Source organism: Acomys minous (genome assembly GCF_964271855.1).
Source record: "Acomys minous genome assembly, chromosome: 6".
In the NCBI taxonomy this organism is placed as follows: domain Eukaryota; kingdom Metazoa; phylum Chordata; class Mammalia; order Rodentia; family Muridae; genus Acomys; species Acomys minous.
The window spans coordinates 25,886,471-25,913,084 of record NC_140487.1 but is presented as its reverse complement, the minus strand read 5'-3'; the positions used below and the strand labels follow the sequence as shown (position 1 = coordinate 25,913,084).

Here is a 26,614-nt window from a genome sequence, read left to right as displayed (position 1 = left end):
CCCTTGTATCCTCCCATTCCTCCCTCCCTCTCATTTTCCCCTTACTCCCCTCCCCTATGACTGTGACTGAGGGGGACCTCCTCCCCCTGTATATGCTCATAGGGTATCAAGTCTCTTCTTGGTAGCCTGCTATCCTTCCTCTGAGTGCTGCCACTTCAACTCAAAATCTTATATTAGCTTTATGTTCATTATTTTATTGTTTCCTTTGTATGTGTGCAGGCACATCATGCTTAGGAATTAGACTAAAATTTACATAATCAATGATAATAGAAATAGACTTCATAAAGGTATTCCATATTGTAGTTACATTCATGCCCCTTGTCTCGTTTTGCTCCTTCCTTCTCACATTATTCCCACTTATTTCCCTAGTCTCACCTTTACTTCTATATCTACATATTTATTATCTATCTATCTATCTATCTATCTATCTATCTATCTATCTACCTAGCTATGATTTAATGTACCTACAGAAAGGCCAGGTTTCACAGTTAAGAGAACACATCCCACAGATATGAAAATTGCCTTTCGGTGTCTGATTTCTTTTATTTAATAGTCACTTTTGTGCAACTAATGAATAATAGGAATAAATAATAGAAATGTTACAGAGCAATGCAATTTAAAAGCATGTTAATATTTATTTTCTAATTGAAACTAATGTCAGAATTTTGGAGTAGCTGAAGGACATTGTTCTGGGATTCACAGTCTATAAGTAATGGAGCCAGAGTTAGGAATTATGTTTCCAGAGTTTATACTTAATACTTCAGTACAGTACTGATCAAGTAAGTACTCAGTCACCCAGGATACAATAAGTGTGGAGGTGGGGCATGTAAACTCATAATCAGTGTGATGGGCTGAAACTGAGAATTGTGTATTCAGCTGGAAGAAATACTCCCAAAGCAGAGAGGTGTAGGCTCAATTTTCTTAACCAATATATTTTATTAACAACTTAGTGACCGAGTATACGTCACTTATAACCCGACTAACCAAAACAATAGGAAATGAGGATTAATGGACACAATAACAAAACCGTAAGGATATCAGTTCCGAGGAATGATTCTCCTGGCATTAGCTGCAGGATTTCTTCTGCTGGAACCTGGGGTAACCAGAACCCAGAACCTCTTCAGGAGCCGGAGCTCTGAAGCTCTAGGTGCATCTTCAAGTGCAGTGATGAACAACCAAATCTATCCAAGTCTCCAAAAAACCTCCTCCTCCAGGTCTGGCTCATTTATATATCTCCTCTCAGAGTCTGTTCATGGGATCTTTTCAGCTGGCAACAATTAAGCTCCTGCATGGGGTGGTTGCTCTTCTAGTGAATTAACCTCACCTGTTCTCTCACGAGACCATCCTGATCCCACACTTGGAATCCTAAAAAACAAGTTTATCTCTCCTTCAAAGAGGTTTCATAGAGGAAGTAGCACTGTGAAAATCCAAGAAGTTTCTGTATTAGCTGGGCAATGCTTGTTCAATGAAAACCTAGCCCACAAAAGCATTTTAAAAGGATTGCTTAGGTTGGCTCCGGGAGAGCAAAATCTGCTATGTCCTATATTTTTCTACGCAAAATAGTGAACGTAGGAATCTGCTATAAACCTCTTTCTTTTTAAAGGAGTTTTTTTTTTTAGGTCTATCATTAGGGAGCTAAAATTATTGTGTCTTTCAAGTCTAAGATTGTTAAAAAGTCATATAAAATTTATACCCTTGAAAGTCCCACCCAGGAACATGTTTCTTCTATAAAATGATTGTTATGTTCCTTGAGGGGGTCTGTTTTCTTGATCAGAAGTGATTTAACACCAAGGAAACGTTCTTTACAGCTTCAAAATAAAAGTCTAGAAGTTTTTAATGTGTCAAAATATAGTTGTTTTAACATAGTGACTTGAGAATAATTTGATTCATCAGAGAATGATAATTTTAAATTAGCTGTGAACTTGAGAGAGAGTAAGATCAGGCACACATAGAGCGTAGTAGATAGTTTTATTGTAAAGAGATATAGCTAAGTAATAGTTTATTTTTAAATGAATCACTAAACAGAAGGATATAAGCTCCTTACAGTCTCCTGACGAATGGCAGTTAGTTTCTGCTATGATGAGCTTACTATTTTAGTATAATATTCCTTCTCTTATGCAATGAAATTGAAACATTTAATATTAGAAATTATGAGGCTGGGACCTTAATTTTTATTCTTATTGTTTTGGTTTGGCATAAATTATTATATCCAAGTTGTTTATGAAAATCCAGTTTCAGTATGTTTACCTGCTTTTACATTGTAGAATTATTAGATGCACAAAGGCCTGTGAGACGCTGTTCTCTTGAACTTCTTAGTGAGCCTAGCATTTCATCAGAAATATCTCCTTCAGCCCCAGGTTCAATGGTTGTCATTACATCATTTGAGAGGGGAAAGCAGAAGTTTTATCTAGACATTGACCTATCTATTTGATTCTGTGTCAAATATAAACACATCAAGGCTCTTTGTTAAGAATTCTGTTCATTGTTGGGACTGGAGAAGTGGTTCACTGGTTAAAGGCACTAGATGCTTTTCCAGAGGACCCTGGTTCAATTCCCAGCACCCACATGGCAGTCCACAGCTGTGGGCAGCTCCAGTTCCAGAGCATCTGACACTCTCACATAGACACCCATGTAGGCAAAAACATCAATCAATGCACAGAAAAGAGGAAATTCTGTGGACTGGTTTTACTAATTAACAGATAAGGGCAAAATAACGATGAAATAAATGTTTAACTGTTCTATAGAATTTCATCATCATGGATACGAATATATACAAGTGAAACAAAAAAGACTGATAAATGAATGAAACAGTGGTTAGATAAGGAATAAAATGAGACAATTTTAGTGATTTGAACGTAAACTGTCTTCTTGAGACTCACGTGTTTGAAAACTTGGTCTTTAGTCTCTGGCGTTGTGCAGAAGTCTGGCTGAAGGTTATAAGTCACTAAAGGAAGAACTTGAGTTTTATAGCCTGGTGTTACTTCCCGCTGGTTCTCAGCTACCTAAGTGCTGACACAATGTGAATAGCTACCCCATGTTCCTATTTCTATGCCTTCTTCCTTGTGATGGGATGGATTGCCTCACACTGTGAACCAACACAAAGATGTTTTCTTGCTTTTGGTTAGGTCTTTGACCAAATGAACAATGACATTTGACAGAAGGAAACATCATCTTTTAAAAAAATACTTTCTAAGTTTTTTCTCTATAAGTAAAAAAAAATGTATCTTACTTAAAAGAAAATATCACAAGGAAATGCATATATACCTCAAAATAGTTAACATCACCAGAAATTTATCAATAATTACATGTAGAGAGTTAATCTGATTTATGTTTCTACTTGCAGATCTAATGGTTAAACATGTATCAAAGCCCTAAAAAAAAGTTGATGTAAATATTGGTATTGTACATGTTTGTTCTCCTTTCTGAATTCTTCCATTTTTGATGTTTGGTAGGTTCATGATGATTATTTTGATCATGATTGATTATTTTTCCCCGAAAAATTAATTACTAGCATTGAGCAGTGTGAATATCCACTGAGAGTTTTATCTTTTTCATCAGGCAATTGATTTTATTTTTCCTTGAAAATTTGATTTCTTCCTTGTGGTAGCACACTACTGAGGAAAACTAAGCACGTGTGCTTTAGAGGCCAAGGAGAAGATGAATTTAGATGGTGGTTGCATTCCTTCATTGAATGTGAAGTATGGCATAATTTGACACGTATCATTCAATTACGTTTAAGAAAAATGCCTTTAAAATTCACTATAGTGAGGGAACTGAAATATTATATTTGAATTCAGTTACACCAAAAATGACATTTTTACTAACCATTTAAATGCATTTGACCTTATATTAAGTTCTAGTCATCTAGTAGGTCTATAGACTTCTGAATATGTTCAAGTCCCCCAAAATCATGATATTAAAAAAACATCCATTTTCCTACACTGGCACAGTTCACTGAGAAGCATGTCTCTACAGGAAATCTGTAGAAGAAATATCCAATACAATGCTTTTAAATCCAATATCTCACCTGTCCATCTTTTTGAATTTTAACTGCTCTTTCCCTTTAGTCATGAGCTCTTGTCTCTAGATCTTCCTGGCAATGGTACAATATCACACTTGCCTCACTTTTCATGTCCTATTTTTCTATAAAATAAGATGTTTTAAACTGGCAATAAGTTACACTGAAATCAAGCTAATGAATGACTCCTAAATTTACCAAATTATGGGCAGATCCCGTCAAGTGAGAGGGGTCTAGGTTTGGACTTTGACGGTCACCATATGTCCTATTATACCCCATGACCGTATTATTAAATGCTCTCCATTGTACATTAAATAGTTAGGACTTTTTGCCAAGCAGCTGTGATTTCACAGAAATTTCATGTCTAATAATATCCCATTGGCTGGATAGGATGCAACTTAGACCCCAAGAAACATGGCTATGAAAAGCCTCTTATTTGACACTGAAAGAAAGCTTGTATATTTTTTCTTCCTGATGAATCATGCCTTCGGTGTCATGTATAAAATTAGTTTGCTTTAAGCAGAGAGTTAGACTTGATTGTTTACCTCTTGCCAATTTTTATTGTAGAAATTTAGCCCCTCTGTTTCAAATTAATAATTTTAACTCATAAACTTAGTATATCTCTTCCTTTCAAGCACCAAGACACACGTAGATAACTTGGGATTTGTTTGTTTATTTCATTTTGCTCGCTTAGGTAAACATGTGTCTCCTCCATAGTTTGAAGAAACATGTTCTGAGCAAACATTACCTGCTCATATCAAGGCAATATCTTAGTTAGGAGCTCCTAGAACTTTGTGCTTTCTGGGACTTGCTGGGAAAATTGTCTTTAAAACAACTCTCTGGAACCCTGTTGTACTCTTTCACTCTCTCACACACACACGCACACACACATGCACATACATGCACACGCACATGCATGCATACACATCCACATAGTGCTAGTTCCTTTTGACAATCTAACAATTATAGTTTCCCATTTGTATGGATCTACATGATGTTTAACGCCCCCACACTTCCCTAATTCCAGTTATATATTTTGGTATTCATTCATTTATAATACCTAGATATTGTTATTTACAAATGAAAGACACATTTCTATGATAGTCTTGGAGATTAAACTTTGTTTTTTACGTATGTGAAATTGTGCAGTATCTTATTTCTGTGGGCATTTTATTTCATTTAATAGAACTGCCTCAATATCAACATGTGTAATATTGTGACTTGTGCACTCTGTAATCCCATTGTACATTCACCCATTTATATAATCCTTATACAGTGAAGATGTCAATAAAAATAAATAAAGTCATTACAGAAAACATATGGTGGTTTCTCAATGATGTTTAAAAAAAGATGACCCTCTGAAAGAGTTAGCTGGTTAGGGATTAAGATTTTATTTTTAGCTTTAGAAAGATTTTGAAGTGAATAGAGATGAGATATGATAAATATTGATTTTCATTCAGAATTTTAGACTTAACATGACAGGAAAGATGTTTACTTCAAAATTTCCAAATACAAATAGCCAAACCATTATGAATGTAACATTTATATAATTCCTGATTGTTTTCTGGTTCTTCCTGCTGTATGTTGTTTATTTTATTTGTGTGTAATAATATAAATGTATATGCTAATAAAAATTACACTGAACATTTTCATTTATACAAGTATTGCTAAAATAAGCTTGAGAATTTTTTGCTCTACCAATTCCATTTCATAATTATATACCCAATTTAAGTACTACTATTTCACGTGGTCATCCTTTTTACCATTGAGATTAAACTTTTAGGACTGGATAGCCATCAATTTGGTCTATGCTCTCCTCTTTGGCTATATCACATTATAATAGATGTGAGTGAAGTATCACAAAGTGAGACAGAAGCCAAATACTCGGGTCAGGGTTTTTTTTTTTAATTTTGTTAATATGTATGGGTATGTTGGCTTTGTGTATGTCTGTGCATCATATGAGTGCCTGGTTCCCAAGGAAGACAAAAGAAAGTGTGGACAGACCCTCTGAAACTTGGAGCTACAAGTGTGAGCCACACTTGCAAAACACCCAATGCTCTTTAATTTCTGAGCCAGTGTTTAATTCTTTACATGGTCCAGTTTTTCATGAACTTACTGACTCATAATATAAGTATAGGAAGACATTGAATAACAAGTAAATGTCAGAAGGTTCATTTCAAATGGAGATGGTGAAAAATGAGGAAATGAGCAAACAGAAAAGAGTTAGAGAGTGCTGCAGAGTGCAAACTGAAAAGTAGCCATGCAGGGAGTACCACAGAAGAAAACCAGTACAGTGTTCAGTACCAAGCATGGACAATGACCTAGTGTTAGGGACTATTTGATGTCTAGGGTTGTGAGATAACCTTTCTTAAATATAGGAATTACTATTTCAGGTGCAGAATTGTATACAGCTGCTGGCACATGGTACATTTTGCCGCAAAATACCCTTAATTATTTCTTAAAATTTTATTTATTAATTCACTTTATATCCAATACAGCCCCTCCCTCCTCTCCTCCCAGTCCCTTTCACTTTCTCCTCTCCTTTTCCTATTCCTCAGAAAAGGGCAGCCCACCCCTATCCACAACCCTATCTCATCAAGTTGCATTGGGACTGAATTTGTCCTCTTCCCTTGTGGCCTAGCAAAGGAGTCCCATAAGGGGGAAGTGATCAGAAAGCAGGCAACAGAATCCAATATTAGTCCCTGAAGCCTGATCTGTCCAGTGGCTACATTTATGTAAAGGACTTAGGTATAGTCCATTCATGGTCTTGTTGGTGCTTCAGACTCCACAGGCCCCTCTGGACCCTGGTTAGTTGGCTCGGTTGGTCTTCTTATGAAGCTCTTGTCACCTCTAGGTCCTTTTATCCTTCACTCCACTTTTCCACTAGACTCCCTATACTTCATCCTATATTTGGCTATGAGTCTCAGTATCTGCTTTGATCTGCTCCTGGCTGGAGCTTCTTGAAGGGCAACTCTGCTAGGCTCCTGTCTGAAACCATAATTGAGTATTGCTAATAGTGTCAGGGATTGGCTCTCTTCCATGGGATGGGACTTGGGTTGGGCCTGGCATTGGTTGGACATTCCCTTAATCTCTGCTCTACCTGTTCTATCTTTATCCCTACATGTCTTGTGGGCAGGATAAGTTTTAGATCAAAGTTTTTGTGGATGGTTTGTTGTTCTCCTTCCTTCGCTAGAAGTCTCATCTTATTAGAGGCTGTTCTTTTTGGTCTCCATGGCCCCTGATGCTAGGAGTCTCAGCTATAATTCCCCTTATATCCTTTCTGAAGGCCTATACTGACTTAGGTCTCCAGCTAAGCCAGTATCTCCTGTTGGGTTCACAGGAGGAGTTCAGAAACATTGAAATCATCAGGTCACATGGAAGGTTCATAATATGGTCTTTGGAAAAATGAATAACAGTATCACAATATGGCCACATGAAATTAGATAGAATATAGATTTCAAATCCCTTTTTTTCTCCTTTATTAATTTATTCTTGTTACATCTCAATGGTTATCCCATCCCTTGTATCCTCCCATTCTTCCCTCCCTCCCATTTTCCCCTTATTTACCTCCCCTATGACTGTTCCTGAGGGGGATTACCTCCCCCTGTATATGATCATAGGGTATCAAGTCTCTTCTTGGTAACCTGCTGTCCTTCCTCTGAGTGCCAACAGGTCTCCTCCTCCAGGGGACATGGTCAAAGGTGAGGCACCAGAGTATGTGAGAAAGTCATATCCCACTCTCCACTCTGCTCTGGAGAGTGTTCTGTCCATTGGCTAGATCTGGGTAGGGGTTTAAGGTTTACCACCTGTATTGTCTTTGGCTGGTGCCTTAGTTTGAGCGAGACCCCTGTGCCCAAATCTGCCTATCATAATGTTCTACTTGTATGCTTCTAGGACCCTCTGGATCCTTCTACTTTGCCATTCTCCCATGCTTCTCTCATCTAGAGTCCCAATAGAATGTCCTCCACTCTGTCTCAGTTTCCCGGTAAGTGAAGGCTTTCGTGGGACATGCCCCTTGGGCTAGTATGCAGATATAAGTGAAACTCTTGTTGTCTCAAACTACTTCTCAGTTGTTGATTTACCCCTACCCATTGCGGACACTTTTCCAGGATAATAATCAGCAAACTGGATTATTTTTAATTATTATTTTAAGATTTTCATACTGAGTGAGGTTACCCAGACCAAGAAAGGCATGCAAGGTATATATTCACTTACAAACAAATATTAGTCAGATAATAGAGTATAGCCACACTACAATACACAGACTGAAAGAAACTGAATAGCAAGGAGGACCCTAGGGAGATGCCTAATTCTCATTCAGAAGGGCAAATAGAAAAGACACCAGAAGCAGTTGAAGAGAAAGAACAGGACTATGTCCTCTGAAGGACTCCACGCAGCAGAGGATCCAAGCAGATGCTGAGACTCACAGCCAAACTTCTGGGTGGAGAGCAGGTAATCTTATGGAAGAATTAGGGAACAGAAGGACATGGAGGGGTCAGGAGCTCCATAAGGATCCCAATGGAGCCAACAAATCTGGGTGGAGGAGGCGTATCCTGCTACAGAGACTGGTGCACCAACCAAGGACCATGCACGGTGTGGACCTATACCCTCTGCTCAGATGTAGTAGATAGGCAGCACAGTCTCCTTGTAAGTCCCTAATATGGAGAATAGGAACTGCTTCTGACATGGGCTCTGGTGCTCACAGGTTGATCACTTACCCCTGGCAGGGCAGCCTTGACAGGCCACAGAGGAAGAGGATACAGGCAGTCCAGATGGAACTTGATAGGCTGAGATCAGATGTTAGGCGAGGAGGCCTCTCTCTTTCTGAGGACCAGGGGAAGGGGGATAACTGAGGGAGGGTGAGACCGGGAGGCTATGATGGATGGTCTACTATCGAGATGTAAAGTGAGCAAATAAAAAATAAAAAATTAAAAAATTAAAAACAAAACAAAACCCCCAAAACCATATATTTAAATGAAAAAAAAAAACCACAAGCAAACAATAAAGAATTTTGTTTATATATTTTGTTTATGTTTGGTCTGCATACTTATTTGTGCACCTGTTGTTATGGGAGGCAAGAAAACTGTGTTAGATACCCTGGGACCAGAATTAGAGCTGGCTGTGAGACTCCAGATGTTTGAACTAAACCTGAGTCCTCTAGAAGAGCAGCAAGTGATTTTGGATTAGTTTTAAGTTTTGATACAGAGACGGAACATATTGCATTTTAATTGAAATTATTGCTAATGTAAGAATAAAAAACTAATTTCAAAAGGGTAAAACTGGAACTTCCTCATGAGCCATAATAACTATCATAGTTTTAGTTGTGGTTTACGTGAACTTAGTATTTGTTTTAGCTTCAAGTTTCTCAAGGTGGAGAACTTTGATTTAGAGTGCCAAGACATCCCTGAAGGTTGATGTTAAGAAGAGGCAGGGGCAATGTTCTAGACCTAGGGCTGTTTCTAGGCTTGGCAAAGGAAGCAGTTACCCATTCTCTGGAATTTTTATCAAACATTTTTACTTTCTTTGTGGTCATTATTAGCTGGCTTCAAAATATATGACAATATCAAGATTAATAATTACACATTTAATGTTAATTGTATATGATACTGTGCTAAAAAGTGAATTTTATATCAATGCATATAAATATACAACAAAGAAATTTTTGAAAGAACAAAGATACATTTTAGAATAAGAAAAAGATATATTGGGCAATTAAAATTGAAAATGTGCCCTGTGGTAAGATGTTCCATGATAAAATATAGAAATTCCTTTATCAGTTTGCCATGATAAACATGTGAATAATCTCAGTGCAATTTTAGTCCACATATAATGCGTTGATCAGTAGGATATTTACTCATAATACAGTGTCTCCTAGAGCACACCAAAAAATCCAAAGAATGCTAAGAAACCTGGGACCATGAATTAATGTCATAATTACTGTGTAGTCTGCCATCATGGAGTTGATAAAACGTCACAGCAAATGAGAAGTGAAGGACTCAAACTGTAACATTGTACAATTCAATGGTCAACAGTCTGCATAGCACAATTATGGCCCTGAGTTTGCAAAACAGAACACCAAACAAACAAACAAACAAAATGCCTCACCCTGACCAACACCATGAACATCTTAGCAGCAAATGGAGTAACTGCACAGACCTTAGTTCTGGCTACTGTGGCATAGGAGGGATGAAACTGGAGTACTGTATCCATGCCTGTCAATGACACAATTCCACAATCATTGTTGCCCACCGAATTGCTCTTCTTCTGAGGTCTTTCACCTCCATTTCGGCGTCTACTGAAGACTCTAATGGAATTGCCCAATTATTGATAAACTGAGTTAAGCCAATATAATGTATTTTAAACTGTGTGGGGAATTGAATCATGAAAATAGTGTTAAGGTCTTTGATCTTATGTAGTATTTAAGTGGATGCATATTGTGGTTGAGAGTAGGATAAATTTGACTTTTTTAATTAGTTAAAATATAAATATAGAATACAACAGGTTACAGTTTGAATTATTCCCTTCTTATTTGTTATTGTTGACTTCATGATGACAGACTTCAGAGTAATTGTGACATATGTCTTCTCTATTAATTGAATAATGGTCCAAGTGTTTTTAATATTCTTTGGATTTTTCACATTCTGTATATGAGAGACTGTATCATGAGTAATATCATACTGTTTAACACATTATGTGTGAACTTAAATTGCACTGAGATTATTCACATGGGCATTAAGTCAAAATGTCAAAGAAACTCCTGTATTTTGTCCTGGAACAACCTGAAGAAAGTATAAAGTACATGACTTAAGATATTTTACCTTGGAAAATATGAGCACATGAGCAAACCTTTTTTGTTGTTGTTTTTTGTCATACTCCATAAGGAACAAATGACAGGAAATTATCTATTGAAGTCTAGAAATTTAATTCAGGTAAAGGTAACATGCCATCATGAAGTGATAACATTCTGGGTATGCATATACATTATCAATGCAGTGTATAAGTGAGGTACACAAAAGCAGAGTTTAGAAATTAGAAAATTCAAGGGACTAGAACACAGCTGATCATGTAGGGGCAGCAGATTATACCTATATAAGGATATTAACATGATAAATAGCATGAATGTAAAATACTGGGATGGTTGTTTCACTGGATCATAGGGTTACATGAACAATGACTTAACATAGGAATGTGTGATTTTTTCTTTTAAAAATATTTATTTTGTGTCCTTATAGATATCTTGTTAATATATATGAAGATAAGAGAAAGACTCTTCTAGTATCTTGGTTAAGAGAGAACAGTGGTCTTATCAAAGGATAACACTAGAGAATTAAATAAGAAAAATCTGAGAAATATTTTAGAGGCACAAATATTACAACTCAATGCCTAGAATAATTCTGGTCTAAGCAAGTTGTTTTCCAAATATTGTTGTATACCACAGCAGAAAGGTTGGGAAATGTTGGAAACCTATTGCAAAAGATAGAAATTTAAGATGGTGGTGTTAAGACTTCCTGAGACATCTATGATAAATAGACAAGTTCTAGAAAGAATGAGCTTGATCATCTATATACCAGCTGCGAGGATAGAACTTTTGATGCATATTCAGTAACATTAATTTGTTTCTTTTATTTTTTGAGATTATAATGTATTATATCACTCTCCATTCTCTTTTCTCCCTCCAAATCCTTTCATATACCCCCCTGGATCTCTGTCAAATTTACATAAAAAGGCCTAGATTTTGAAAAGAGGGATATATGGGATGGTTTAGTGGAAGGAAAAAAAAAGAAGGCAGAAATTATGTATGAGAAGAACACATTTTAAAATTTGTTATCCAATATTAATGAGCGGGCCCAAAAAAATACATACAGGTAACAGATATTTTGACACAAAGATCTCCTGTAGAAATAAAAGAATTTCCAGAGAGAATTTAGAGGGTAAGAAGAAAAGTATTGCTAAGAAAGACACTGATATTCCTCACGTTCAATGACAGAAGAGTGGAGTGGGAAAAAATCCATGCTGGACTTGACAGGATGAATCTTAGCCATGGGGTTGGACCAGCAGGATCTAGATTCAGTGGTGAGTGCAGCCAGCTGAGTCAGGTTTCATGGAATCAGCTCTCTTTATTGGTGAAGAAGGCTATATAAGCCTTGGGGAAGTGGGGCGGGGCTTTCACCCTACATTTCAGGGTGAATGTAGATCAGTCTCTGGGCCTGAGGTGCTAGGAATGCTTCTTTTGCATGAAGAGGAATTCCAGGTGCTAGCTGTACTTGTCCTTATAAGGAAATAGGCAGTTATAACCTGAAACTTGTCCACCAGGCTATATGAGTACCTCAAATGTGTCAGGGGCAGGGGTAACGAGAATAAATGCACTGGAGCATGCATGCCTAGAACAGGGAGGAAACAATCCTTACTCCTGACAATTGGGATTTTGGGTTTTGGACACATCTTGACATCACTCTTGCTCCAGACTCTTTTCCCTGGTCCCAAGGCTCACTTGCCCCACATGTCTACCTCAGTGTTTAATCTCTATCTGTATTTCATTTTAACTACAAGGAAACTACCCTTCCACAATGGATATTCATCAACACAGGAGTATACATCTAAAAACTAAAACTGACATGAAGGTCTCTATTCTCAGACTTTAAGACACTATTGTTTTCCCTGTAATAAGACCCCAAATCTATAGCTGAAAAGTAGATACCAGTAACATGGAACTTTTGGGTTATTTAGTGAAAAAAAATGATGACATTTGGAATTTAAAGCCTTGTTTTAAAATGTGGTGAAGGTACAACTGTCCTTAAATGTCAGATTCCAATACTGGACAAAATTCAGTATTGGACTAACTCTCTGAAGGAAGGGTGGCTGTATTAGACTAGTCTTTGAACCTTTGATTTTCTACCGTTAGAATTTGTTCATTCTTCTTGGTCCAACATATTCTTTCTTTACATAGTGACCCAGTTCCTGATTCCTGACGTATTCATGTTTAGTTGCTTAGTCAGTCACCATTGTTATATTTAGAAGGTCACATGATTAAAAAGTAGCTTTTCATGATAATGGTTTATGTTTTAATACCAATGTACACAGTGCAGTGCATTTTAAAGAACAACAGTGACTTATGCATACTGGCAGGCACTTCAGAAAGCTACAGGTAGTAATTGATCACCTCCTATGAAAGAGAAAGCAAAGTCACATAATAAGTGAGAAAATAAGCCATGTCTTTAGGGATGTAGGGCGAAGAGAAAGCATGAAAATGACCTTGGGGAGAGAGACGGGATTTGTCGGAGTATAGGATTCTGAAAGGATTTGGAAACCCTGAAGGTCAGGTTACTGGGTTTAGTGCACGCTTATCAAATGCATAACGTTGATGGTGCATCTATAAAGCTGCCTTTGTGGACTCAAGCATTCCTTTCTAGTTAGGCATTTGTAACTTAATCCTTAAAAGTAAACCCACGAGCCTTATTCTTCCTGAGTCTTTCATAATTCTCAGGCAGTGCGTGTCATAGAGTATATACAGCCTACTATTTGTTGGAAGATTAAAATTGCTCTTCCCTTTTCTTGCTATTAAAGTGTTTCTGTTAGATGTTTCATGATCTTGGTTTAGTTTCTTTCCGTGTAAAACAGGGACAAAAAAGCAATGCCTATTTCATAAGGTTTCTTTGTGGATTTAGGAAAGTTGTACATATAAAGTACCATAGTCAGGCATGACATATTTAGGTGTTCCGTTTTCTTTTTAGCGCTCATTTGTGCCGTGATTCTTCCACACCAGACTCCTATTCCATGTTCTTAGCATGCTAAATATCACACTATTTTGTTCAATAGCACAGTAAAAGTTACTATCAATATTAATTATTATGACTCATACTTTCTTTTCTTGTTAAAGACACTGATATCTCTTTTACATATTTTTCATATAGTCTTGGTCTGGAACAGGTTTACAAGTGGTCAGGAAATAAGAGAATAAACAATGAAAATTTTAACAGGTGTATATCATTTGGAAAGGCTGATGTTAACAACGGAAGGCTGCTTTGTGTATAATATGAAATCAGTGAGAAACACACATATATATTTGAGCCGTAGAAATCACAATTACTGTCAAACTTGGGAATCATAAACAGTCTACTTAATTTTCTTGAACTTTGTGTTGATCAGCTGGGAAATAAATGTAATTGTATCCAAATTTCAGGAGGACAGCATAAGATATTCATGAAAGATGTGGGTGCTAGAATTTTATTCACAAATGCCACTAGATGCATCTGTAAGGTCATGATCACTATTCTTATTTCAATTTACCTTTTGGTCTCTACAGTTAAAATAGTGAGAACAATTCTCCCTTGTCACTAAATTGTCTGCATCTTACAATGTAATTTCTACTTTAATTAAATTCTAGTGGTTGAAATATCTTTAGTGGAAGAAATTGGAATGGAGAGTTGATCTTTTAAATTTGCAGTGGTATTATGTCAGTACTCTGATTTTTACCTGCATAATTAGAATATAAGGTTATGTACAAAAGGTCAAGGCACTCCTTTGGTATAGTATAAAACATCTCATGAGATTTATTTTAGGAATAAAACAACTACAATATCAAGATTTTACACAAGTTAAAACTGCAATCCCTGCTCATGACTGTTGTATAATGGAATTAACTAAGTTCTCTTGGTGAGTGGGCTACAGGAATCTGCTGAGATGAGCTACTGTGCTGACATCAGTAGAAAGGCAATGGATCCAAAGAGAGGTCCTGTCCCTTGATCCATGAAACATTGTAAGACCAATCTCTATGATGGAGACGATGCGTGGTAAATGACGTCTGAAGCACTATTAATACACAAGACATATGCTAAACTTTTACTATGTTTTCAATAATGAGAGGAAGATAAGCTTTTGAAATTGGGGCATTGTTCATAATAAGGCTGGGGTTTGGGTTTGGTGAGTCATCTTCTTTAATTGTTTGTCCAGATTAGTGAATACTAATCTGGTTTGTTAACTGAGCTATATGTGCGACTGTTATTGCAAATAAAGGAGCAAAATTCAAAGAAGCGTTCTTTAGTAATCATTTTATCCTTATGGTTTCTGTTTGGCTCTTGTGTCTCTATCACTTAGAATATCTATGATTCTAATCTGAGAAATACTATACCTAGCTTGATCTGGCATCATCTTTCAAATAAATTTTGAAGAAATAGAACTTATATTCCTTTTCTTTTTCTAAATATTTATGGAATATACTTTTAGTCTTAAGCAGACATAGTCATGGTCTCTTCCAACTGATCCTAGGGGCTCAAGGCTCATTTAATTTGTAAGATATCTTGAATCTTTCTCCAGCATTCTACTTGGTCCTATGTTTCAGCTGCTACTGTAACTGCTGAAAGAATCATTCAGCTTTGCATTGATGTCACTTTGTATACATTTTTTGTGTTGTTGTTTGTTTGTTTGTCTTGAAATGCCTGTCCTTTGGGCTCCACTTTTGTCATATGATGTTTTTACCTTGACAAGCATGTTCACACATTTCTTCGTCTACAGAGATTTCTCTGATCATGCTTTTAGTTTTAGGTTTCACTTCTGTCCTTATGTCAACATAGAGAATACATTGTGTGGCAACCTTTATACTCAAATAAGCTTATATTTGCATAATTGCCTTCAGCAGATAACTCTGAACTACAATCAGGGCACAATTTATTCTTTGAAACTCTAAAAGATTTGTCAAAAGTCAGTAGACATATGAAGATATTTAGCTTAATTTATGATTAATGTATGTAATATAGATAATAAAAATCTACATCAAAGAACAGAAAAATGGAAGTAAAATCTCATGTGTTATGTATCTTCCTAGTTTTATCTTTGAGCTTTAAGAGTTATGAGAAAGCCCCACAGTCCCTACAAAATTCTGTTATCTTTAAATTGACAATAAAATAGTTGAATGATCTTTTTACCAAATATGTATCATGACTGTGAGCCTCTATTGAAACCACAATATATCAAATAACCTCTGTATCTTGAAACAGTGCATAGCGTTTTTTTTTTTTTAACACCAGGCAAATTTTAGATTCCATAGATTCCTGGCAGGGCAACATATAATATCATATTGGAAAAATGTTTATAATTTTTCTCCAATATTCTTCCCTGATACAATCCTTTATAGTTGCTTGGGGGCAAATGTACTCCCATTTGTTTGTAAGCTTTCCCTTTCACAGCATAAATAATAAACTAACTCAGTTTCAGACACAAAATGCACATTCATTTTATTGAGATCAAATAAATCCCTGGCTGCTCGGTATGATAGGACTGGACTATCTTTTTCAGCATTTTTAGAGGTTAGTTTTTTTTCCTCAAGTTTATACTTCAAAGGAAAATAAAAATATTTTTAAATGTTTAAGACCTATGATGTGAGAAATATATATACTCTGGAAATATTTATTTGCAATACATTCGGAGGATATGGCATGAGAGATAATGGAGATTAGAGAACAGAATAAGTAAAGGACTAAAATATTTGAGGGGATATTTTATTTGACTTTTGTTTTATTTTGCTTGCTTGTTTGTTTTGTTTTGTTTTGTTTTGTTTTTGAGACAAGATTTCTCTGTGTAGCCTTGGCTGTCCTGGATTTACTTTGTAGACCAGGCTGGCCTCAAACTCACAGGGATCTGCTTGCCTCTGCCTCCCAGAGTGCTGGGATTAAAGGCATGCCCCATTGAGCCTGGCTATGATTTGTTTTTTATTTAAAACTAGTTTTTACATTTTATTTATTTACTTTTAGTTTATGGCTGCAATGATAAATACAATATTTTCTTCAATTTAGAGTTTCTCTGTGTAACCTTGGCTTTTTCTGGACTCCCTTTGTAGACGGAGCTTGACTGGATCTCACAGAGATGGGCCTGCCTCTGCTTCCCAGAGTGCTGGAATTACAGGCATGTCCCTCTGTGCCCAGCTAAAAACCCTATTTTGTCCAAATCTATCCCTATCCCATTGTTTTTAATTCTTCTGCTACCCCCACTAGGAGTTCCCCTGGTACTTTTCTCTCTTTTAATGAATGTATCTTTCATGTTTGTGAAATAAAAAATGGATTTATCTTTGTTTCGTTTTACTCTAATTTCAGAACATCTTCAAAATTATGATGTAACATTGACTTTATCAATTTTAAAACAATGTCACATGACAATATACATCAAGTTTGTTGATGGAGAAGCAATTCTGATACATTCATAGTCAGATTCAGACTTGCGGGTGCCCCATGCTGGAAAGAAAGGAGGACATGAATTTAGTTTGAAAACTTCAGGAGCATATGTGTGTAGTCAGGGTTGGTAAAGTTGTGGGATTTAAAAGCACAGTCCATCTGAAAATTCACGTCCCTTTCTTATTTCTTTTTGGTTTATGGTTTGGGGCTGTATTGTAATGGTTTATGAATATGAAGAGAAATGTTTCAAACTATCTATTAACATAGCCACTATCTCAATACTAACCATTTCTTGTGGTAGGGAAATTAGAATTTATTCCCTTTGTAATTTAGAGAGGTTGGTAGAGCAAATGATTTTCAATGTTCGTCATCTGCAAAAAATAATCAAAGAAGATAAAAACATTCATTTACCCCAACACTCAGGAAGGCAGAGGCAGAGAGCTCTCTGTGAATTCAAGGCCAATTTGGTTTACAAAGTGAGTCCAGGACACAGAGAAAACCTGACTCAAAAAAACCAAACCAACCAGAGAAACAAACAAACAAGCAAACAACTTACTCTCTTTAAATGAAGATTTATACCCTTTGATGATCATTGCCCAACAGCATACCCCTATCCAAACCGCTGAGAATATTGTTACCTTTTTAGTTGAATTAATTTTAGATTTCATCTATAAGTTAAAATACATATTGTGTGTCTTTCTTTTAATTTACCTTAGCGTTCAACATTTCCAACCATGTTGTCACAAGTGGAAAAAATCATTTATAGGTGATATACATCACATTTTGTTCATGTATTCATTTGTTGACATGCATTTAAAGTAAATCCATTTCTGGGGTGTTATGACAGCATTACAATATTTCAAACATACTGATTTAAACTCTTTAGGTAAATAATCAGAAACTTACAAATTATATGGAATATCTGATTGTGGGTGGTGTATACATTTTTTTTTCATTTGTGCACAATGCTGGGAATCAAATGCAGATCTTAGTATATACTAGATATATACAAATACTGGATCACTGAATTGATCCCCTAATGCTTAATTATAGTTTTCTTGATGAACCTGTATATATATATTATAGTGCCTATACTAATTTGCTTTCCTATCAAAATATACAAAAGAATCCACTATCTTAGAGAAACACACACACACACACACACACACACACACACACACACACACACACCAAATTCTCTGTCTCTTACACATATAACATTTCATATTTAGTATGAGATTTAAAACATGAATCTGAAAAAATGATGAAAATTCAGTTATAGAAAAATGTTTTCATATAAACAACTTTTAAAGTGTTTTTAGGAGTATGTCTATGAATGCAGGGAAGAAAAACATAAACTGCTTATTGATGACGAGTAGGAGAAATCATTCTGTCTGGAATCTTGGTCTATTTCGGTCATCTAAGTTATATGATTAATCATTAACTAGTTAAAGGGTTAAATTTTCAGCATATTTGAATTTTATCATTAGTAGAACAACATTTATGCATATGTTTCATAACTCCTTAAATTTAGTATGAAGCATAAAATGGGTTTAAATATATAACCTTTGAAAGTGAAACATAAATGATCTCAAGCTGCATATTCATCAGTTTCACTGTCTAAGAATGGTTTTGAGACAACTTCCAAGATTGAATCTCTACAACTTCCTCTTGTACATATACATATTTACCAAATAAAATTGTATGCTAGGGCATGCAATTGTATATGCATGAACATCTTGAAGAGATAAAATACTGGAAGTAGTTTCTGGAAGAAGGAATTTTATTCAAATTTTCAATGTATTCCAAACCAGATACCAGTTATTTCTTATTATATAGTCTGTTTAAAAAGACTCACCTGCTCAAAAACAAAGGACAAACAGGAATACAGTTGTAATTATCCAGTTGCATAGGTTTTGTGGATGTAGGAAAACCATAGACAATTCAAAAGAAAGAAAGTAGCTCCCTTGGTACACACCGTTACTAGTGATGAGGAGAGTTATTTCCATTTCATTCAAATCAAAAGCTTCTCTAGGGTTCAATTCTTGTTTCTTATCTTGGGAGCCAAATGTATTATTAGAATGACAAATTGTTACATTTTCTAAAATGTGTGATTATTTTGCTAATGGTTGAGCAGTGTGTGTGTGTGTGTGTGTGTGTGTGTGTGTGTGTGTGTGTGTGTGTTTCACACATGATAGAATGCATGAGTTGTATGACATAGTAGTCTGCAGAGCTGAAGCCTGGGTACAGAGTAAATTCTCTCAGAAAAATTTGAAGTGATAAGGTCTTGATTAGGTTCTTTGTTTGTTTGTTTTCGCTTTTTAAACTGGGATATTTTTCTCATCAGTTAGCAATCAATTAGACTTTTAGATAAGGTCTTGGTATAAAAATGTATTAAGCCAAAATGGTTGGTAGATTTAATAATTGAAATATATGCCCATTCAATAGCAGTGCTCACATTCGAGTATTGTGTCTTTGTTATTAAAGTAGACTTGGGAACATGGAAAACAATTCAAGTGTGTGTGTGTGTGTGTGTGCACAAGTATGCTTGTCTCTTTCTTTTTTTTTTAATTCATGACTTGAAACTTCTGTTATCTATGTTTGTTTAAAGTGTGTTAAGAAAAAAAAAATCCAAAAAATAGAATGAAACACAGTTTAGCACAATTCCAATGATTAATTCTTTATTTCTTAGAAACCAAAGCACCATTGGTCATTCGTGCGAGTATATAATTATTCAGCTGCCTAGTTTGAAGTTGTAATACCTACTATTAAAAGATATGGGCAGTTTATTTAAATTTTATATCTCTTTATAAATCTGGGCTATCAATAGGGAACATAAAATTTCCTGCCTGTTAATATTACAGTAACTATTCTCAACTTGACTAGATCTTGATTCACATAGAAAACACACTTCTTTGTATGTATTTGATGTAGTCTCCAGATTGAGCTATTGACGTGGGGAAAATTGTTTTAACCATGGATGGCTCCCTAGGCCAAATAAAACATGAGAAGTTGCTTTGAGCATGAGTACTCACTCCTCCCTGCTTACTGTCTGTGGATGTAATATAGCCATCTTCTTCAAGATGTCTCCAACCTGATGGAATGCATCCTCAAACCATAAGACAAAAGAAATTATTTTTTAAGTTGTTGTTTTTAGGCATTTCCACCATGATGAGAGAACTGCCACACAACTTAGTATGCTGTTGTGTAAAATGCATATATCATTACATGAGACATGGGGACACTTCCAGATGTTCAATACTAATAAACATTAGCAATGAATAATATTTTAATATAAATTAAAGTTCGTGATATACACAAGGAAGGTACACTGTCCTGCCCATTCTTTTACAGTAAGCAAATTTAGAAAGCATTTATAGAAAATGTCAAAGTGGAGGGGAAATTACTTAAGTATGTTTTGTAAAATTGTATTCTTTGCATTGATAGCTTGACATTAACATATAAATCATAAAATATTTCTCTATGAGAAATTCTGAAGCCATTGTGTAGCTTGGCGTTCCTACCAAATTCCTAACGGTGAGAGTGGAGGCATCTCTCCCTCTTTTGCCTGCCTTTGAGACCCTTTCCCTCCTACTGGGTTGTCTCATCAAGCCTTGGTGTGAGAGAATGTGTGTGGTCTAATAGTAGACTGTTATTCAATATTTGGTTGATGTCCCTGGGACACCTGCTCCTCTCTGAGGGGAGATGGATGTAGGGGGGTGTGTCTTGGGGAAAGGAAAGGTGGCTGGGGGCAGGAGACTGAGAGGAGGGGAGAGAAGGGAATCTGCAGTTGGGATGTAATATGAAAGGAGAATAAATTAAAAAGAAAAAACTATTCTGTCTGTATATATGAAAGCAAATATATACATACCAAGGTATGGATGCATTTGTTGATTTTAACATCAGGCAGAAAATCTTGGCTGAATTAATTTAAAAAAAAAAAAAAGGCAGGCTGAGTAAGCCAGGAGGGACAAGCCAGCAAGCAGCACACCTCTGCATGTGCTTTGGTTTCCACCTTCAGCTTCCTGTTTGGCTTGAGATGCTGCCAATGGCCTCCCTCAGCGATGGACTGCTACCTGGAAGTGTACAATGAAACAATCCCTTTCCTCTCCAGCTTGGTTTTGGTTCACTGCTTTTTATTACCACAATCGAACACTCAACTAAAGTACCACATCACCATCACATACACATACCCAGATTTATTTCCTATTTCATATTTTGTCAACCGTGTCATAATTTACATGAAGTTATAGATATCTCTTTAAGTCCTGGTTTTATTTTTGGTAGATCTGCCTTGAGTAGATTGCTGAGTCTCATGTTCTTCCTTCTGTCTCCACTAATATATATCCCTGCCATTAGTGTACAAGCGCCTTCTTAGATACCATGTTATCACTTAAGTTTTCATCATGGAATTCTAAACAGGTAAAAGCCTGTTTAAAATTCTATCATCCTGGCTTGGCTTGAATTTGTTCTGATGACAATATCATTCACATACTTATGGCTATTATAATATTTTCTTTGGAGACGTCTATTTGGATATTATACCTTTTAAAATACTGGGTTATTACTTGTTTTCTTGCAATTGAATTGCATCCTCTCTGTCAATGATACTGTCCCCTGATCAGATGAATTCCTTTTTACTTAAGGAGTCACTTTTCTCATTGTCTCTTTATACAGAAGCTGTTGAATTCAATGCCTTTCTACTTGAAAATTTTCACCTCTGTTGTCTGTGCTTTTGTTGTCACTTTCCAGATATCATGGTTTACATATAAGTCAACAACATTGTCCACAATGACTTTTCTCCATAGTCACAATTATTTTATATTTTCATACCTTATAATGGTTTTGAATCCATAATCCATTCAGGGTTTTAATTTTTACAACAGACTGAGTAAAGGTAGAAATTCATTCTTCTCAAAGCAAATTTCTCACCAATATTTATCAAAAAGTTGCCTTTCTCTATATTGTATTCTGGTCAACTTTGTCATAGGTCAGTAGCAATTTATTTCAGGACTTTCTATTTTGTTATGAGTTTTTTATATCTTCCTTTTTCTTGGCTACTCTGCAGTTTTTCTCAGAATAGCTCTATGACATATTTAAAAATTTTTTTATTAATTTATTCATATTTCATCTCAATGGTTATCCCCTCCCTTGTATCCTCCCATTCCTCCCTACCTCCCATTTTCCCCTTACTCCCCTCTCCTATCACTGCGACTGAGGGGGACTTCCTCCCCCTACAAGAAGAAAATCTATGACATATTTTTAAAAGAGATGCTGCAAGGCATCATGATTATTCTCTTTAATAAATATCTACTGGCTGCATTATGTTAAGCAGTTGCATATAAAGTTTATGATTTTTCTCTGTTTCTGTGGCAAATGTGACTGCAATTTTTATTTGTTTTCTTAGCTTAGGAAGAAATATTACATGAACGTACAGGTGTAATCTGGTTCTGGGTCTCTGGATGACATCGTAAAGCTAAGACTGGTACAGCGTGTCTAGTGCCCGCGTCTCCAGGAGAAAGTCTGTCGTATATGTAGGAGCAGACATAAAACCTAATGCTGGGGTATGTGAGGCTTTTGCAGGAGTCCAAGGCACTGAAATTTAGTCTGAAACTGGAGCTCACTGAGAAGGAGGTCTCTGCTCTGATCTTCTACAGAGTTGGGCATTCCATCGTCTTTCACTAAGTATTTCCCTCTGTGTTGTACTGCATGATGTTGGGTATGGGTAGCATAAGGTTTGTGGACTGTTTCTTCTACCATCTTTGATCATTTTCTGTTACTCTGAGTTCTATGTATAATACATTGTCACTTGCTCCCCTTAGCTCTTGCGAAAGTGTTTGTAAGTATGGGTAGTTGTTCAAATTAATGATTTAACTTTAAACTTAAAAATTACCTCTCTCTCTCTCTCTCTCTCTCTCTCTCTCTCTCTGTGTGTGTGTGTGTGTGTGTGTGTGTGTGTGTGTGTGTAAAATGGCAGTCATATCAAAGGATAACTTACAGGAATCATGTTATTCCTTCTACAGTGTACGTCTTAGGGATTGAACCCAGGTTGTTAGGTTTTGTTTGAAAATTTTTTACCCATTCAACCATCTCATTTGTTGGCCTCTCAGTGAGTGTTTCCCTGAGGAAATGAGAGTCCAAAAGTCCTCCTGTGCCATCTTTCTGAGATAGCCAGTGCTATTCATATTTACAAAATGAAAGTATTATTGTTAAGTTGATGTGATACCTACCAACGGAGTCAAATCGTGGCGAAGGGCTTTACGTAACGGCATTACTCCTCTTTCCTACTTTAGTTCAAGGACAAGCAGATGGAAGTGTCAGTGAAGAATACATCTGGAATCACACAGAGAATTTAAATGTATTAATTGCTCTGTCTATTTTATGTTATTCAGTGTTTATAAATATATCAATTTCACATATGTGTATATGAATAGGTTGCAATGTTTCAGGCCACAGTATGTATTGTTTTAATAGTTCTGATTGCAGACTCAGTTTTTCTGAGGTGACTCTTGATTTTTTTCTCTGAAGAATATTGTTAGAATTGCTCCCGTGAATAAGAGAATAGCAATGTTTATTAGGTGTTCCTTCATGTGGTACAAAGGATTCGGCTTAAGAAGGTCACCAACTCTGAGGTTTTCACTCCTGATACTGAGCCTATTTACAGTGTTCCTTTTCTACCAACTTCTAAGGCTTTTCTCATATCATTATCTTATATCACTCCTCAACAGGTCTAGGGAGGTAGCTCCTAGTGTTACATAAGTCCTGTCTCCAGTTGTGTGTCTGGCTGTGCGCAGGCTCTGCTGTTCACAGGATGGCAATGTGACCTGTTCTTGAGTTCTTTATTCCTGCAGTGAACACTTGTGACACTGAAACAGACTGAGTGACTTTTATTCTGCCTCATGCCTTACTCAAAAATAGTACATGAATATTCTTACATATTCCAGACTATAGTATGCTCTATATTATAGATGTTAGATATGAGCAGATTTTTCAACTATGGATGCTAGATAACAAAATAATGTAAATACTATAAGCACAAGCCAATGTTACCAATATTAAACTCCATTTAACAATGTTGATAGCATATTCTTTTCTACAACTTATTTCAAAAAACATGTCCCTTTTATTGACTTTCACTACATATGAATCATCAGTGTAGAGCTAATATGGAGATCAAAGGCAGCAATAAAATAAATCAAACTCAGAATGAGAAAAGAAGAAACTTGAGATGCTCCCTTAAAAATAATATGACTTTTAAATCAGCCCAACGTTGTCTGGCATTTCTACTGATTAATGTCAGGGCTTGCTGAGGCATTCTAATAGGATAAACAAGAAAAAAATGAATTTCTTGACATAAGATGAGGGGCAGCTTAAGATATTAATGCCCCAGCTATATCTCTTAATCACAAATGTTTACAGCCTCAGCAGCAATTACTTCACTGTGAAATTTCTACTGTTAAACACAATAGCTTTTCTATCTGCACATCATCGACTTTCATTGCATCAAACACTGAGAAATAAAGCCAAGCCCCGGTTTTAATTACAAGCACCCAATTATTGTTAGTTTTAATTAAATGGAATATTTTCTGAGTACATTTAGTTATGAAAGTGCTTGGAACAATGCCACTGGGAAACATAATACACGATCTAGCATCAGCTATAAAGTGTCACGGTTGATAAGAAACTCACCGAAAGCCATCCAAAGGACTTCTGGATTAACTTTTGCAGATGTGCTCTTTGAATCCATCAATCTTTATGGCAACCCATTTTAATAAATGCACTGTGGTTTATATTTAAAAGCACTATGCTGTTTATAGCTAAAGCAATTATGCTTCACTGTCTCCTGAACTAGCTAAAGGGAGGCTGAATACGGAATACAGAGACTACAAGTGTGCAGTAGTAATTACTTCAATTTAAGTGCAGAACATTAGACACCGTCTAAACTGGGTCAGAGACCTCCTTGTCATGAGACCAACTTTATTGAATATTTATTAAAGCACTTCATGATTCATGTTAATTAATTAAAGGAAACCCTTTTTAAAAAGTATCCTGTATCCATCACAGATATCTCTGAAATCCACATTATCTTGCCTTTTTTCTTGACCTTAATAGTTTTGTTCCATTTGGTCCTGACTCCAGTCAACTGATGGCTTTGTCTTATGACCACATGCTTGCTTGGAAACCATTGTTTCTGCTGAGGTATTCTGCACCTTCATGTTTCCTGCATTCACATAGCTGCAGATCTTGACCACAGTACCTTTCCTGCTTGGTTGCTCACTCTTCTGCCCTTCTCTCTGACACACTCTTTTCACATTGTGGCTCTCATATACTTCTTCATCAACACAGACTCGATTATAACTCCTTTATTACTTGAAATTCTTTCTCATTTCACAGGGAAAAGTTCTTTATGATTCTAGATCTTTACACATCTTCAATTGCTTTCTCATCAAATACCCAGTATTTACTTCACATTTTTTCTCTACACAGTCCATTAGAAGTCGGTCTTTTCTTTGTGTTTCTCCTAGGGCCTTTTTCATTACAATACCATGTCAGTAACACCATCTATTATTTTACTGCTTGCCGCTTTACCTTTCTACTTTCCTTAGATCAGGTAAAATAAGGACCCAACTACTCATTTTTGACACTAGCTCTGATTTTCCTTGGTTTAATTCATAATTTTGATTGAGAGATTAATTGACAGTTAGGACACCTGGGTAGTGATTCTGACTAGGCATTGATTTACACTTGATTCTAATGGAATTCAAATGTTTTATGTATCAGTAAAATGAACAGTGGAGGAAACTTACAGCTTTCATGGTTTATGCCTGTGTATTATCTAAAGTGTGGGCAAGAAGAGAATGCGCGTCATTTTGTGAGTGCAGGTTTCTTAGTTCACTTAGATGATTACACACACACACACACACACACACACACACACACACACACACGTATTGATTCTCGATTGGTTTCCACTCTACTTATCCAAACACAACAATGAGTTTGCATTTTTAACAAGGCATTGGATATATTTCATTGACCAATATATATTATAGAAAAATAGTGATTTATACTTTGAAGGAAAATAAAACTATGAAGAGTGGTACAAGGTGTGTAACAAGAATGAGGTCAATGAAACTCAGATTACAAATGAAGACAAGTAATTTGTTGAATGATTAGTGGACTTAATGGTATTCACATGAATATGCATTAAAATATCCTGACTGGAAAATACTGATGTGTTTGGAGACATAATATAAAAAATACTCTAAAATATAACAAGGAGATTATTATGAATAATCTTTTTCCACTGGATGTTAGAGTAAATTAGATATTTTTTACAGCTGAAAGAGCAATTAATAGCTTTTCTATGTTACAGATTTTAAGATTAAGGAAGATATAACTAAAAGTGATGTTTGTAGTTCACAATTATTTT

General features: G+C 35.9%; 1 protein-coding gene and 1 long non-coding RNA gene across 2 annotated transcripts in view; one reads left to right on the top strand and one right to left on the bottom strand.

The window, feature by feature from the left end:
- ZNF804B (zinc finger protein 804B) overlaps window positions 1-26,614 on the top strand; it is a 478,653-nt gene that overhangs the window by 235,270 nt on the left and 216,769 nt on the right. The window lies entirely within an intron of this gene.
- Window positions 933-25,054, bottom strand: LOC311599335. The gene is made up of 3 exons (XR_014779868.1): window positions 24,871-25,054; window positions 23,412-23,514; window positions 933-1,417 (listed from the first exon to the last, which is right to left on the bottom strand). It is a non-coding gene; the product is annotated as an uncharacterized lncRNA (long non-coding RNA).